The following is a 17376-nucleotide window of genomic DNA, read 5'->3' on the forward strand; positions in this document are numbered from 1 at the left end:
CGACCCGAAGATAGACCCGGATGTGGACACGGATTTGACTCCACGCCGAGTCTGCCTCGCTTCACCGATCGCCTCAACCGTCCCATCGCTCCTCCTCAAGCCCCTGGTCGCCGTCGTCGCGTTTGCGGATACCGCAACGCTGTTACGAGCTGCCGCCTCTGGCCTTGAGTGAGTCGCCGCTGCCGTTCTGTCTACAGGCTGCCCGTGAGTCATAAGCCGACACAGCAAACTGCCGCGGCCTCGTGTCATCTCAAGTGCTTCCCCTGTATTGTTCCTCGCTGAGCCGCCATTCGCCTTAGCCGCCCCGTCCCCAGCCAAGCCTCGGATGGTTTTCGTTGCTGTTGAGCCGCCCACGACCGACTCGTTTGTTCGCACGGCTTACAATACCGCGGCCGACTCATGTGTCCGCTTCGTCTTCTAAATGTCGCGGTTGACTCCGACATATTTGAGCCGCCCCGCTGCGTTGAGCCGCCCCTGTCACGTTGAATGAATCATCCATCGTCCAAACAAATCAGATGATATCCGTCCAAGTTGGTTTTATTAGCACATGTTGTTTTTGTCAAAGAACAAGTTTATTTTTGCCTTGGTTGCAATATTGTTTATGCAGGACAATTATTTATGACAAAAAGTGATATTATACCACGGAGACGGAGGCACGCCAACATCTTTTGGCACAGGTGGTCATCGTTACTCAACGGTCTCCCGCACCGGCTTACAACGTCGTGGCCGTCTCTCGCGACCGCGCCAGCTTACAATGCTGTGGCCGTCTCTCGCGACCACGCTGGTTTACAACAAGGAGGATGACTCGCTCGTCCGCACCGGCTTACAAACACTGCGGCTGATTCATCTGTCTGCTCCCGAGGCCGACTCACCCGTCAGTGATTTCAACTTAACCTAGTGATCATCAACTTCATGGTGGATTATTTCTGGCCTGACACATCAGGTGATATCCATTTTAAATATATTTTATTGGAACATATTATTTTTGTCAAAGAGCAGTTTATCTTTGCCTTGGTCTGCAACATTGTTAATGCAGGACAATTGTTCACTACATCAAAACGAGGTGGTTGACTTGCCTGCGCCGGTTTACAGCACCGCAGCTGATTCATCCGTCTGAGCCGCTTCTGATGTGGCGGTCGTCTTTGCCGTCCGTCTCTCGTGGCCTGGTCTACATCGACACACCGGGCCACACTTGTCTGGATGAGCTGTTTATTGAGTATGAGCAAGTCACTACTAGGGAAGCCCAGTTTTCTTCCAACAAATTAGAGGCAAATTATCATATATTATCAGCCGCCGTCTGCACTGGATGGTTCAATGGGCAGGTGCAGAAGTCGCTGCCACTACAGTTTGGTTAACTTCAAACAGCCAGTTGGAAGGAACCATTGGCCGAGTTGCTGACACGGCTCATACAGGATCATTTATAACCCGCCGCAGTCACCTCAACCTTCTGTGGAATCACATCGCGCTATCAACGCCAATGATGTATACCTTCTGCTATGGTCAAATATGGAGAATCTTAAGCCAACTCCTCGAGTCGTCTTGAGACTCGGGGCTACAATGGTATGACTCGGCAAAATTAGCCGGTTTCATTGAATTCAAGAACTCCGGGTCATTGAAGGGAAAAATAACCCGGGTCCCGGAGATTACTGCTAGATCTATGAAAATTTAAAAGCCGTCAGAAGATTTTCGGCTCAAAATAAGGACTCTGGTTTAAAATCCGGTTCAAGAGACATCTTTCTCCCACAAAGCACTGAAGCTCTCAAATCCGGTTCAAAAGCCGGCCCAGGGTAAATTTGTCCCTCACAAATTTTTGAAGCTCTCAAATCCGGTTCAAAATCCGGCTCAAGGTAAATTTGTCACTCACAAATTTTTGAAGCTTTCAAATCCGGTTTAAAGTTCCGGTTCAAAAAGAAGTAATCTCTCGCAAGTGCGAATTCTAAGAAAAAATAAAGGTTGCCAAAAAGAGCTTGTTGCCATGATGCGCGGTTCAAACATAGGTATCATGCCTTATGGCTTATCTTATTATGGTCACTTGGGGGCTTCCTGCTCATCGAGCATAGCTGTCGATACCCTCTTGATCGGTGCAATGCTAATATATGGTCACTTGGGGGCTTCTTGTTCAAACATAGGTCGTATTCGAACCAAAGAGAACATAGCTGTCGAAACCCTTTTGATCGGCACACTACCAAACTCACTAGGGGCCTTCTTGATCGTATCCGAATCATAGCTTAACCTCTTTTGGGTCCGACGTGGATCGTATTGGAATCGGCGTCGTTAAACAACTCTCAAGGTCATTTGGGGGCTTCCTGTTCAAACATAGGTCGTATTCGAACCAAAGAGAACATAGCTGTTGGTACCCTCTTGATCGGCAACGCCAAAGCCACTGGGGGCTATATGATCGTATTCGAATCTTAGCTCAACCCCTTTGGAACGGTTTTCTGATCGTATACGAATCAGAAGCCTTAAATTTTTTAAGTCTTTTTTGCAAACAATTTTGGGTTTGACTTGAGACCTTTTTTTTGGATTATATCTCAAATGTATATAAGTGTTTTATGCTTAACCCGGCTTGACTTTTGACTATAAGTCGCCAGCTTATGACGATCATCATCTATGTGGAAGCATTGACTTCTAAGGATTGGGTTATCACCCTTACTGCACAGGTCATGTAAACCGGCAGTACAAATTCAATATCACAGTGGTTATATGTGAGGTATTATGACCCGCCCTGTGGCAAACCGCCAAGGGTTCTTGTGATCTACTTGTGTGCAGGGTAAGACTACATTTGGATGGTTACCCGCCCTGGCTCTTGACGTTAAGTCGCCAGGGCATATGTTGTTTAAACTCTGTGCAGGATTTGCAGAACTATGACTTATATAAATGCTTCAGTCCAAGCTCATCACTGAAATTGGTGTCTCAAAAGGGTTATCAATTATTGCTTTTCTCAAGGGCTATAGGCCACCGGGTTACAAAAATTCCAAATTAAGTTGTCATCGCCCAAGAGCCGCCATGTATTTAAACTCCGGATTTACTTGTCAACCGATGAAGTATTCAAATCTTTAATAGCCAAAACTGGCTGGATTTTCATGATGATATTGAATGATTGAGGTTTTCATACCGGATTATATTATTCAAATCTTGAATAGCCAACATGGCTGGATTTCTATTGTGATTATCAATAACCAGTGTTATGATTGAGGTTTTCAAAGTCGCTTTAGCGCAACGGCTATTATTTTTATCAATGGGCATGATTTATTTTACAATGGAGGAAATAGTCCCGAGTCGCTGCAGGCTTATGACCCGGCACTTGGGGGCTACATTGTTCAAATCGAGATTACATCAAATATACAAGTCCCATGTCACTGCCAACATGCACCATGGCACTTGGGGGCTAATGCAAAGTCATTTTTGCTCAACTTATTGAAGACCCGACTCATCACATTTTAAATGAGCCGGCCCTTGGGGGCTACCAATTGCTCCTGTCGGAAATTCAAGGTACACAAGCCTTAATCCATTATATTGAAAGATCCATTATTCAGTTGGTAGAGTACAAAGCTCTTAACCTTGTGGACGTGGGTTCAAACCCCATGGTGGAGATTACATCATTTGATGTTATTATCAATAAATTGTATACAAAGTCCCAGCTCAGTATTATCTTACTAAGCCGGCCCTTGGGGGCTACATGTTGCTATTCAAGTTTACATGGTTATATCTACAAAGTCCATGCTCATTATTGCATAATGACCTGGCCCTTGGGGGCTACACTGGTTGAAGTTTTCATAAGCATAAGGCAATTACAAGTCCCAGGTTGCTGCAAGCATGACAACACGGCACTTGGGAGCTACAGGTGATATGCATATAAGGGAGAAAAAATCTTCAAATTCTTAGTTTGGAGTAGACCAGATTAACCCGGTGTGTGCAACAATCATGACCCGACATCATTTATTTATAATCTGGCAATTTTGGCAATCATCAACCGGCAAGTTTTACATCTTCAAGCCGACTGGCTATCAGATGAGTATTTCAAGACCAATATTTTTGTCAAATCAGAGCATTGAAGGCCGACTCAAATGGATTAAATTTTATAATATTTCTTTACAAGAGCCAACGTCAGCAAATTGAGTATGAAGCTGGCTTATTGACCCGGATTTTTAGAAGAAGGAAATGACAATTGGACTTAAGGATGATCAGGTCCCGGCTCAGGAGAATATCTAACCCGGAGCACAACCTATCAAATTTGTCCTTGAGTTATTTTGCAGGATCAGTTTAACATGGATAAATCCAAATTAAACTGGGGGCTAATGTCGGGAATATACCCCGCAGTGTAACCCGCCGGATGTATGACCCGGCTGGAGCGTGGCGACTCATTGGTGACCTTCCTGGAGCTTGGCGATTCACAAATAACCCGCCCGATGATGGCGACTCATTAGTAACCCGACGGGCGGGTCAGACGGACAACAAGGCCCAAAGCCCAGAAGGCCGGCTCACGTTATGATGGGCCGGCTTAAGAGGAAAGGGATGACGAATATTTCCTTTACGAGGAAGCAAGACCCGGACTTGTATTCAACTTGTAAGAAAAGATAGATTAGTCCTAGTCCTACTAGGACTCCACATGTAACCCGCCCCTCTAACTTATATAAGGAGGGGCAGGGCTCCCCAAGAGGGACATGCAACAAGAAACAATCTCTAGGGCTAGACATAAAGAGCCGGCTTACCGGCGACTCCCTCATGATCATAATGAGACCTAGCCACAAACCAGTGCCATCCTTTGCAATAATGTTAGTGTTGCACTCTCATCAAGCCGGGATGGGAAAGATCATAGCAGCAGCGTAGTGCTCAGGAACTTTGTGGCGAGAGGAAGTGGATCTTTTGGTGCGTCTCTCTGGAGTGGAGCGACCTCTCTTATATAGGCACATGAGAAGGACGCGAAGAGGTTGCGACGGGAGGTGAAGCAACGAAGGGAGACGAAGCGAACAGGCAACGGCTGAAGAGGCGCGCCGTTCGAATTCAGTGTCCACTACAGAAAAACGTTTCAACTCCCACGTGACCTTTCGTATACCCGTCGTGCGTGGCAAAAATTTAGACATCGGCTCGGCTCATTCCCGTAACCCGCGGCGCGTCGCGGCGCATTGTGACGAGGCGAGGCGAGACGTGGCGTAGCGTGGCGAGGCGGGCGGTGGAGGAGGAGCGCGCGTGGATATCCCTCTTGTTCTCATGCTCGTATAAGTGGGGAGAGAACCTCCCTTATAAGGAGGTCCATCTCCCACTCAACTAGCAATGTGGGACTAAACTTTTGTTCCACCTCTTGCCTTGCACAAATGGGCTGTGTGGGCCTCTAGGATTTATTAGGAATTTCTAAAACTGCTATTGGGCTAGGCCCAAAATAGACAAAATTCCAGCAATCCCCCACCAGATCCCAGAGGCACACAAAAATTTGCCTTTGGTTCCAAAACACTGTTTTATATACCGGTACTGCAGTGGAGACTGTTAAGTTGAACTTCCACCTAGAACTCTATGCTACACTAGTAAGCAACTTGAACAGTGGACTGTGCCTTGAACTGCAAGTTTTCTGTGAATTTACCTTCACATAAAGCCTTGACCGATACGTGGCTACCACGGGTCTTCCCCGCGGGTGGAGCTTATGCGTCATACTCCATGACCTTTCATGAGTTTACTAGAGAGAACCCTACTCTCATAGATTGCGACGTTTGACAATCAGACTCATATAGGTGTGTTCTTCAAAAGATGTTCTGCAGGATAACATCTCTGCTTAAATAAGCCACTTAGAACACATTAAGATATACATCAACCTGCCATGCAGATAAGGAGAGTATTGTATCTTCACGGAGTGGTATTGTGAATAATAAGGATACTCTCCTCTTAGTTGACCAACAGCTTGTCTTCCACATCTAATTCACGGGATCTCCGATCACAAAGAATAGGTTACCACTGTGAACAAATCATATTGTGGGTCTCATACCCATCTCCCTCGTTGCATTATCTATCACATTACGTGATAGACCCTTAGTAAAAGGATCTGCCAGATTTTTAGACGTTTGGATATAATCCAATGCAATAACTCTGGAGTTTTTCATTTTTCTGACAGACTTTAACCTTTTCTGAACATGTCTTGATGACTTCATGTTATCCTTTGAGCTTCTCACTTTCGTGATCATAGTTTGATTGTCGCAATTCATAGGGATACCCGGTACAGGTTTCTCAACAACCGGTAAGTCATTCAAGAGCCGACGAAGCCAATCTGCTTCGACCGTAGCTGTATCTAGCCGAAGAGCCCCACAGTTTTCGAGTAGATGATTTTTCATATAAAAAACTTTTTCATCCGAGTTCGTATGCAAAAGTTATGCCCATTTTACAAATTCCAGAGAGATTATGTAAATAAAGTCGAAATTCATATTTGTAAATTTTCCCAACAACTAGACCACATATCACATGTGAAACTTATTTTCTTTTATTTTTTTGACATTTCCATCATTTTCTTTTATTTTTTTTTAAAACTAAAAAGGCGATCCACAGGGGGGGGTATAGTTTGAAAATGGGACCTTTAGTACTGGTTCGTGGCACGAACCGGAACTAAAGGTCTCATCCCCATTAGTCCCGGTTCGTGCCTCAAACCGGGACTAAAGGTCTAATCTTTAGTCCCGGTTTGTGGCACGAACCGGGACCAATGGTTGTGGGCAAGGAGCGAGGCCCATTGGTCCCGGTTCATCCCATCAACCGGGACCAAAAGGTCTAGATGAACTGGGACTAATGCCTTAGCCGCACGAACCGGGACCAATGCTCACATTAGTCCCGGTTCTAGACTGAACCGGGACTAATGGGCTGAGCCGGCCTGGACCATAGCCCTGTTTTCTACTAGTGACATGACAAAGACGTGAATGCCACACATTGAATTCACTATTGTTGCAAATATGATTAACAACTTTATTGCAAATGTCTGATAAGGATAAACGAAACAAGCCTCCTGACTCATAGCCTTTACCAACAAAGGTTCCATACTTGGATATTACAAATTTATTCGACTCAAAGACAAGCTTGTAGCCATCTCTACACAGAAGAGATCCGCTAACAAGATTTTTATTGACGGAGGGGACATAATGCACGTTCTTCAGCCGCACGATCTTCCCCGAAGTAAACTTCAGATCGACCATGCCAACACCATGAACAGAAGCACTTGAACCGTTGCCCATCAGCACGGTTGAAGTCCCTGCGGTCTGATAAGACAAAAACATGGAAATATCACCGCATACATGCACATTAGCACCCATGTCAATCAACCAGTCAGGAGAATGACATACTGAAAGAATAGTGGGAAATATACCATACCCAGCATCCTTCATGTCAGTGTCTCCAATGACAACATTAGCGGTCTTGCCGCCTTTCCCAGGATTACGCTTGTCATAGCGATTAGGGCAACTAGGACCCCAATGATCAGGATCCCCACACACATGACAAGCACCTTTCTTCTTGCCATTCTTCTTCTTGAAGTTCGTGTGTTGCACAGCCTTGTTCTTCCCATCAAACTTTGCTTTACCATCAAACTTGCCCTTGTTCTTGAACTTGTGGGGCTGGAAGTTCTGCTTCTGTACCACATTGGCACTAGATCCTCCCTCAATACCTCGAGCACGTGTGTCCTTTGCTCTCGCCTTTTCTTCCACATCAAGAGTGCCAATGAGATCCGGGACGGAAAACTCCTGCCTCTTATGCTTCAGCAAGGTAGCAAAGTTCCTCCATGAAGGAGGAAGCTTAGTGATGATACCTCCGGCAACAAACTTGCCCAGTAGCATACAACTGAAGTGCTCAAGTTCTCTAGCAAATGACTGTATCTCATGAGCTTGCTCAACCACGGAGCGCTCCTCAGTCATCCTGTAATCATAGAATTGCTCCATGATGTACAACTCAGTGCCAGCATCTGAGACCCCAAACTTGGCCTCGAGTGCATCCCACATATCTTTTCCATTATCAATTGACGCATAAGCATCAACTATGTTCTCACCAAGAACACTCAAGAGAGCAGCCTTAAACAGAGTATCCATTTTCTGAAAAGCTTGTGCCTGTTGAGCATCAAGCTCTCCTTCAGGTTTGCCGAGAGTGGCGTCATAGCAACTCATGGTTTGAAACCATACGACTGCTCTCACGCGCCACCTCTTATAGTGGATACCCTCAAACATAGGAGGTCTCATGGAAGCAGCAAAACCACTTGGGGTAAATTGCCTATAATAAGGTTTTTGGGTTGTTGGAAATATGAGCAATTTACCAAATGATTTTATTAACAGAAATACTAGATAAAGCATGACTAATATAGAAGAGATAAAACAAGTCATGCGTTCTGACAGAGAGAAGGTAAATAGCTTCTGCATATATGAGCCGCAGCCTATCATATCTAAAGCAGACAGTATAGCAAGTAGTATATATGAAGTAGAACCTAACATGTGTAGGACAAGGACTAGAACAAGGAACTGTGGTAGAACCTTTAACAGGAAAGACAAGAACACGTACGGGACAGCAGCAGCAGAAGCACTGGACTTGGGGTCGGTGTCCTCGCCTGCCATGTCGTCGAGGAGGTCGTGGACATCGGGGAAGAAGTCGTCATCGGGGAAGTAGTTGTCGGCGACCGGATCGTCCATGATGAAGCAGCCAGTAGTCGCGCTGAGCGCTCCCCAAAAACCTTATCACCCTTCTCCCGTACAGGACTCAAAAGGTGCGGTTTCGGAGGCCTACTATCCCAACGTGCCGTGCACGCCGCAAGCCGGGATGGGAAAGATCGTAGCAGCAGCGTAGTGCTCAGGAACTTTGTGGCGAGAGGAAGTGGATCTTCTGGTGTGTCTCTTTGGAGAGGAGCGACCTCTCTTATATAGGCACAGGAGAAGGACGCGAAGAGGCTGCGACGGGAGGTGAAGCAACGAAGGAAGACGAAGCGAACAGGCAGCGGCCGAAGAGGCGAGCCGTTCGAATTCAGTGTCCACTACAGAAAAACGTTTCAACTCCCACGTGACCTTTCGTATACCCGTCGTGCGTGGCAAAAATTTACACATCGGCTCGGCTCATTCCCGCAACCCGCGGCGCGGCGCAGCGCGTCGTGATGAGGCGAGGCGTGGCATGGCGTGGCGAGGCGGGCCGCGGAGGAGGAGCACGCGTGGATATCCCTCTTGTTCTCATCCTCGTACAAGTGGGGAGAGAACCTCCCTTATAAGGAGGTCCAACTCCCACTCAACTAGCAACGTGGGACTAAACTTTTGTTCGACCTCTTGCCTTGCATAAATGGGTTGTGTGGGCCTCTAGGATTTATTAGGAATTTCTGAAACTGCTATTGGGCTAGGCCCAAAATAGACAAAATTCTAGCAATCCCCCACCAGATCCGAGAGGCACACAAAAATTTTCCTTTGGTTCCAAAACACTGTTTCATATACCGGTACTGCAGTGGAGACTGTTAAGTTGAACTTCCACCTAGAACTCTATGCTACACTAGTAAGCAACTTGAATAGTGGACTGGGCCTTGAACTGCAAGTTTTCTTTGAATCTAGCTTCACATAAAGCCTTGACCGATACGTGGCTACCGTGGGTCTTCCCCGCAGGTGGAGCTTATGCATCATACTCCATGACCTTTCATGCATTTACTAGAGAGAACCCTACTCTCATAGATTGCGACGTTTGACAATCAGACTCATATAGGTGTGTTCTTCAAAAGATGTTCTGCAGGATAACATCTCTGCTTAAATAAGCCACTTAGAACACATTAAGATATAAATCAACCTGCCATGCAGATAAGGAGAGCATTGTATCTTCATGGAGTGGTATTGTGAATAATAAGGATACTCTCCTCTTAGTTGACCAACAGCTTGTCTTCCACATATAATTCACGGGATCTCCGATCACAAAGAATAGGTTACCACTGTGAACAACTCATATTGTGGGTCTCATACCCATCTCCCTCCATGCATTATCTATCACATTACGTGATAGACCCTTAGTAAAAGGATCTGCCGGATTTTTAGACGTTTGGATATAATTAAATGCAATAACTCCAGAGTTTTTCATTTTTCTGACAGACTTTAACCTTCTGTGAACGAGTCTTGATGACTTCATGTTATCCTTTGAGCTGCTCACTTTCGTGATCACAGTTTGATTGTCGCAATTCATAAGGATACCCGGTACAGGTTTCTCAACAACCGGTAAGTCATTCAAGAGCCGACGAAGCCAATCTGCTTCGACCGTAGCTGTATCTAGTGCTGTGAGTTCTGCTTCCATTGTTGACCTCGTTAAGATGGTCTGCTTGCAAGACTTCCAAGAAACAGCGCCATCTCCATGAGTGAATACATAACCGCTCGTGGCCTTTATCTCATCAGCATCTGAGATCCAATTTGAGTCACTATACCCTTCAAGCACCTTTGGATGCCTGGTGTAGTGAATTCCATAATTTGCAGTGCCTTTCAAATAACTCAAAACTCTCTCTAGAGCTTTCCAATGCACATCTCCTGGTTTTGAAACAAACCGACTCAGTTTGCTAACAGCAAAAGAGATGTCAGGTCTTGTAGCACTGGCTAAGTACATAAGCGAGCCAATAATCTGAGAATACTTCAAATGGTCTCTAGCAATTCTTTGATTCTTTCGAAGCAACACACTAGCATCATATGGTGTTGGAGAGGGCTTGCAGTCACTATAGCCAAAGCAACTCAAGATCTTTTCCACATAGTGAGATTGAAGCAAAGTAATCCCACCATCATCGTCTCTCAACAACTTGATGTTCAGAATGACATCAGCCACTCCTAAATCCTTCATCTCAAAACAATGAGATAGGAAATCCTTGACCTCCTTAATAACTTTCAGATTCGTCCCGAAAATCAGTATGTCATCGACATACAAGCACATGATAACTTCCTCGCCCCCACCATGGCGATAGTACACACATTTGTCGGCTTCGTTCACAACAAAGCCTGCAGCTTTTAATGTTCTTTCAAACTTCTCATGCCACTGTTTGGGTGCATGCTTAAGTCCGTACAAAGACTTCAGCAACTTGCACACTTTCTCTTCCTGACCATCTAGTACAAACCCATCTGGTTGTTCCATATAAATTTCCTCGTCCAACTCTCCATTTAGGAAAGCAGTCTTAACATCTATTTGATGAACGAGAAGACCATGCGAGGCAGCTAGTGAAAGTAGAACTCGAATAGTGGTCAGTCGAGCCACAGGTGAGTAAGTATCAAAGAAGTCTTCACCTTCCTTTTGGGTATAACCCTTAGCCACGAGCCGAGCCTTGTACTTTTCAATAATACCATCAGGCCTAAGCTTCTTCTTGAATACCCATTTGCATCCTATAGGTTTGCACCCATAAGGACGACCAGTTATCTCCCAAGTTTCATTTGCCAAGATGGGATCCATCTCGCTACGAACCGCTTCCTTCCAGTAGTCAGCATCTTCAGATGCATAGGCCTCTGAAATAGAACTGGGAGTGTCATCTATGAGATACACAAGAAAATCATCACCAAAGGACTTTGCAGTCCTCTGTCTCTTGCTCCTGGTAGGAACTTCATTGTTCTCCTCCACAGGACTTTCGAAGTGTTCCATCGAAATGGTAGGTTCGGTAATTGTAACTGGTTCCTGATTCGATGAACTAGGCATCTCTTGATTAGATGAGGTAGCCATATCCTTCATGGGAAAGATATCTTCAAAGAAAGTCGCATCATTCGACTCCATGATCGTACCGACATGCATGTCAGGTATCTCAGATTTTACAACCAAGAATCTATAGCCAATGCTATGAAAAGCATATCCCAGGAAAACACAATCCACAGTCTTTGGTCCAAGCTTCCGCTTCTTTGGAATTGGAACATTGACTTTCGCCAAACAACCCCATGTTCGCAGATAAGAGAGTTTTAACCTTTTCTTCTCCCATTCCTCGAATGGAGTTATCTCTTTGTTCTTTGTGGGGACTCGGTTCAGGACATGACATGCTGTCAATATCGCCTCCCCCCACCATGCCTTGGAGAGACCCGATGTGTCTAACATGGCGTTAACCAAATCAGTTAGAGTACGGTTCTTTCTTTCGGCCACCCCATTTGACTGAGGTGAATAGGGAGGCGTCCTCTCATGAATTATACCATGTTCCACACAAAAAGCATCAAATTCATTGGAAAAATACTCTCCACCATGGTCGGACCTAAGCCTCTTGATTTTTCGATCAAGTTGGTTTTCCACTTCGGCTTTATAGATCTTGAAAAAGTTCAAAGGCTCATCCTTAGACTTCAGAAGATACACACGGCAGTATCTAGTGGAGTCATCAATTAACGTCATGAAATATTTCTTTCCACCTTTTGTCAACACACCATTCATTTCACATAGATCTGAATGTATGAGCTCTAGTGGTGCAAGATTTCTTATTTCCGCAGTCGTGTGAGACTTACGAGGTTGCTTAGCTTGCACACACACTTGACACTTAGATCCCTTGACGGTGGTGAAACTAGGGATTAAGTTCAACTTCTCTAGTCGCAACATGCAACCAAAGTTAACATGACAAAGACGTGAATGCCACACATTGGATTCACTATTGTTGCAAATATGATTAACAACTTTATTGCAAACGTCTGATAAGGATAAACGAAACAAGCCTCCTGACTCATAGCCTTTACCAACAAAGGTTCCATACTTGGATATTACAAATTTATTCGACTCAAAGACAAGCTTGTAGCCATCTCTACACAGAAGAGATCCGCTAACAAGATTTTTATTGACGGAGGGGACATAATGCACGTTCTTCAGCCGCACGATCTTCCCCGAAGTAAACTTCAGATCGACCGTGCCAACACCATGAACAGAAGCACTTGAACCGTTGTCCATCAGCACGGTGAAGTCCCTGCGGTCTGATAAGACGAAAACATGGAAATATCACCGCATACATGCACATTAACACCCGTGTCAATCAACAAGTCAGGAGAATGACATACTGAAAGAATAGTGGGAAATATACCATACCCAGCATCCTTCATGTCAGTGTCTCCAATGACAACATTAGCGGTCTTGCCGCCTTTCCCAGGATTACGCTTGTCATAGCGATTAGGGCAACTAGGAGCCCAATGATCAGGATCCCCACACACATGACAAGCACCTTTCTTCTTGCCATTCTTCTTCTTGAAGTTCGTGTGTTGCACAACCTTGTTCTTCCCATCAAACTTTGCTTTACCATCAAACTTGCCCTTGTTCTTGAACTTGTGGGGCTGGAAGTTCTACTTCTGTACCACATTGGCACTAGATCCTCCCTCAATACCTCGAGCACGTGTGCCTTTTGCTCTCGCCTTTTCTTCCACATCAAGAGTGCGAATGAGATCCGGGACGGAAAACTCCTGCCTCTTATGCTTCAGCAAGGTAGCAAAGTTCCTCCATGAAGGAGGAAGCTTAGTGATGATACCTCCGGCAACAAATTTGTCCGGTAGCATACAACTGAAGTGCTCAAGTTCTCTAGCAAATGACTATATCTCATGAGCTTGCTCAACCACGGAGCGCTCTTCAGTCATCCTGTAATCATAGAATTGCTCCATGATGTACAGCTCAGTGCCAGCATCTGAGACCCCAAACTTGGCCTCGAGTGCATCCCACATATTTTTTCCATTATCAATTGACGCATAAGCATCAACTATGTTCTCACCAAGAACACTCAAGAGAGCAGCCTTAAACAGAGTATCCATTTTCTGAAAAGCTTGTGCCTGTTGAGCATCAAGATCTCCTTCAGGTTTGCTGAGAGTGGCGTCATAGCAACTCATGGTTTGAAACCATAAGACTGCTCTCACGCGCCACCTCTTATAGTGGATACCCTCAAACATAGGAGGTCTCATGGAAGTAGCAAAACCACTTGGGGTAAATTGCCTATAATAAGGTTTTTGGATTGTTGGAAATATGAGCAATTTACCAAATGATTTTATTAACAGAAATACTAGATAAAGCATGACTAATATAGAAGAGATAAAACAAGTCATGTGTTCTGACAGAGGGAAGGTAAATAGCTTCTACATATATGAACCGTAGCCTATCATATCTAAAGCAGACAGTATAGCAAGTAGTATATATGAAGTAGAACCTAACATGTGTAGGACAAGGACTAGAACAAGGAACTGTGGCAGAACCTTTAACGGGAAAGACAAGAACACGTACGGGACAGCAGCAACAGAAGCGCTGGACTTGGGGTCGGTGTCCTCGCCTTCCATGTCGTCGAGGATGTCGTGGACGTCGGGGAAGAAGTCGTCATCGGGGAAGTAGTCGTCGGCGACCGGATCGTCCATGATGAAGCAGCCAGTAGTCGCGCTGAGCGCTCCCCAAAACCTTATCACCCTTCTCCCATACAGGACTCAAAAGGTGCGGTTTCGGAGGCCTACTGTCCCGACGTGCGGTGCACGCCATAAGCCGGGATGGGAAAGATCGTAGCAGCAGCACAGTGCTCAGGAACTTTGTGGTGAGATGAAGTGGATCTTCTGGTGTGTCTCTCTGGAGAGGAGCGACCTCTCTTATATAGGCACAGGAGAAGGACGCGAAGAGGTTGCGACGGGAGGTGAAGCAACGAAGGGAGACGAAGCGAACAGGCAGGCAAAAATTTAGACAGGCGGGCGGCGGAGGAGCGCGCGTGGATATCCCTCTTGTTCTCATGCTCGTACAAGTGGGGAGAGAACCACCTCCCTTATAAGGAGGTCCAACTCCCACTCAACTAGCAATGTGGGACTAAACTTTTGTTCCACCTCTTGCCTTGCACAAATGGGCTGTGTGGGCCTCTAGGATTTATTAGGAATTTCTAAAACTGCTATTGGACTAGGCCCAAAATAGACAAAATTCCAGCATTTTCCACGTCTATTAAATGCAAAGGCCATATGAATTAAATAACGTCTCCACTGTAGCCAAAATCTCGGCTCATTCGCGCAACCCGCGGCGCGGCGCGGCGCGGCGCGGCGGGCGGCGGAGGAGGAACGCGCGTAGATATCCCTCTTGTTCTCATGCTTGTACAAGTGGGGAGAGAACCTCCCTTATAAGGAGGTCCAACTCCCACTCAACTAGCAATATGGGACTAAACTTTTGTTCCACCTCTTGCCTTGCACAAATGGGCTGTGTGCGCCTTTAGGATTTATTAGGAATTTCTGAAACTGCTATTGGGCTAGGCCCAAAATAGACAAAATTCCAGCTTTTTCCACGTCTATTAAATGCAAAGGCCATATGAATTAAATAACGTCTCCACTGTAGCCAAAATTCGGTCTTAAGGCTGGTGTACACACGCCTATTGTAGGTCTTAAACATTGAAGGAAAATCTTAAGTAGGTATTAGCTTGCGACCTAGCCATGGTGTTGAGACTCGGCCACAAGAGGTAAACAACTCATTTGCCTCTGTCGTCTCCTCTGTCCATAAGGGCTCCATTGGGGTGTGGAATATGAAGCCATTGCATGTTCTCTTCATTGAATAATTTGAGATACAAACAAAAGAAAAGGCTGCAATGGTGCTCCAATTTATATGATGGTGGGCTCCAGAATATAAGACGGTGGCATCCTAAGCACCGGAAAAACATTTATCTGACGAAATATAAGTATATCGGTTGTAATAACATCTTATATTATAGGACGGATGGAGTAGATACCTAGACCCCACTTTAATTTGGAGGTAATGCGCCAACCATCCTCCATCTATCAAAGCATGACTTGCCCTTTATAAAGGACACGCTACTGCTGGAGTTTGGAGTTGCGGTTATTCTCGTACTCTTAGACCAGTCGTGTATCAGACTCGCGAGAAAAAGAGAAATGACACTTCAAATGTGTTTCACTAGTGCAAGACGATGTGAGTGCGAGGCATATTAAACACATCACCTGCTGGTTTTCACAGCAATGTTGTTCCAGTAACTCCGGTTGATGTAATACGTATCATGCAAGTTGACTAAGTTCATGCGTGACCAGATTCCTAAATTCCCAGCTCGATGAGAGTGCAACACTAACATTATTGCAAAGGATGGCACTGGGTAGTGGGTAGAAGCAGGCTAGCGAAACCTCTTAGGGAGGATCCTCACAAGAATGAAACTCAAAGGAATTGATTCTCGACCTGTGAGCCTACCGAATATGTTATGGTCGAAAAAGAAGCAAAAATAAATAGGTGATTTCATGGTTTTCAAATACATAGATTTTTTTTAAAATTATTTGGATTGCATACCACATGTGTCATGTGGTAAAATATATAGATTATTTGCAAGAGTTATAGAGAAAACAATGTGGAAGGTTACATCACCCTTGCAGTGAGTAGCCCCATGAGGAAAAACCAAAACATGCCACTGAAGGCATTCTTATTATCCATCTTACTAGTTCATTTTGCTAGAAACAAGTGTGGCTTAGATCATCTACAGCCGGGCACCCCAAATCCTCCCTATATGCCCAGGCCGAGGACCCGGTGAAATGCCGGTCAAAAATCACATATTATCCACTTAGCTTCCTCAAACCGGGCCTAAACGGCTGAGTTTTCCTGGACACCTCATATCCAGCCAAATTTAGGGAGGATATCAGCATGCCGAGGCGCGCCCGGCCCGTCCTCTATGTCAGCCCGGCGCATCCTCTACGTCAGCTCGATGCACTATGGCTGGCACTGCCCCCACTCCTGTCCCCACAAATATCCGATGAGAAAATCCTAGTCAAACTCAGTCACACTCAACCTCACAGCTCCTTCTTCATCGCACCCACTTCATCTCTCCCCCATATTGATCGCTGCTTGCCATGGCCGATAGCGACTCCGATGGCATGGACTAGGAGAAGCTCGCAGAAGAGTCTGATAGCTCGTTAGCGCCCGACGAGGAAGAGCCGGCGCTTCACATTGGCCTCTATCGGTCACGGCTGGACTGGGGAGGTAGCTCCTCTTCCCCTGCCACGTGATAGCTGGCACCGCCCGCAGCTGCTCCTCCGCGGCGCCGCAGGGTACTCGTGCCGACTGAAGTACAGTCAGAATCGGTGGGGCGCACATATCGGCTCCGGGAGGAGCAAAACCGAACCGCCCAGCCCATGGCGGGCATCATTATCTCATTCTCTCCTCCTCCTCTTCCTCAGCTTTGGACAGCAACGATGAGGACGAGGACACACCCAGAGTTGCCGACGCATGCGCCAAGGATAGCTGCCGAGACCTCAAGGGGAAGTGCCGGCGAGGAAGTTGTGAAATTCCAGGGCACCAATCTCTTAGTATTAATATTATCTTAGTAGTTAAGTGGTCACCTTTTGGATCGGACTGTTTTAAGTTTCTCTCTTATAATATATGCAGGATCACATTGTGTTATGTTTATATCTATGCTAGATTGCTATGTTCGTACGTTGACCTACGTAGAATTTTCATTTGCAAGGTTTCGTATGGATTTGAGGTAGGACA

This window comes from Triticum dicoccoides, chromosome 2A (assembly GCF_002162155.2).
Source record: "Triticum dicoccoides isolate Atlit2015 ecotype Zavitan chromosome 2A, WEW_v2.0, whole genome shotgun sequence".
In the NCBI taxonomy this organism is placed as follows: domain Eukaryota; kingdom Viridiplantae; phylum Streptophyta; class Magnoliopsida; order Poales; family Poaceae; genus Triticum; species Triticum dicoccoides.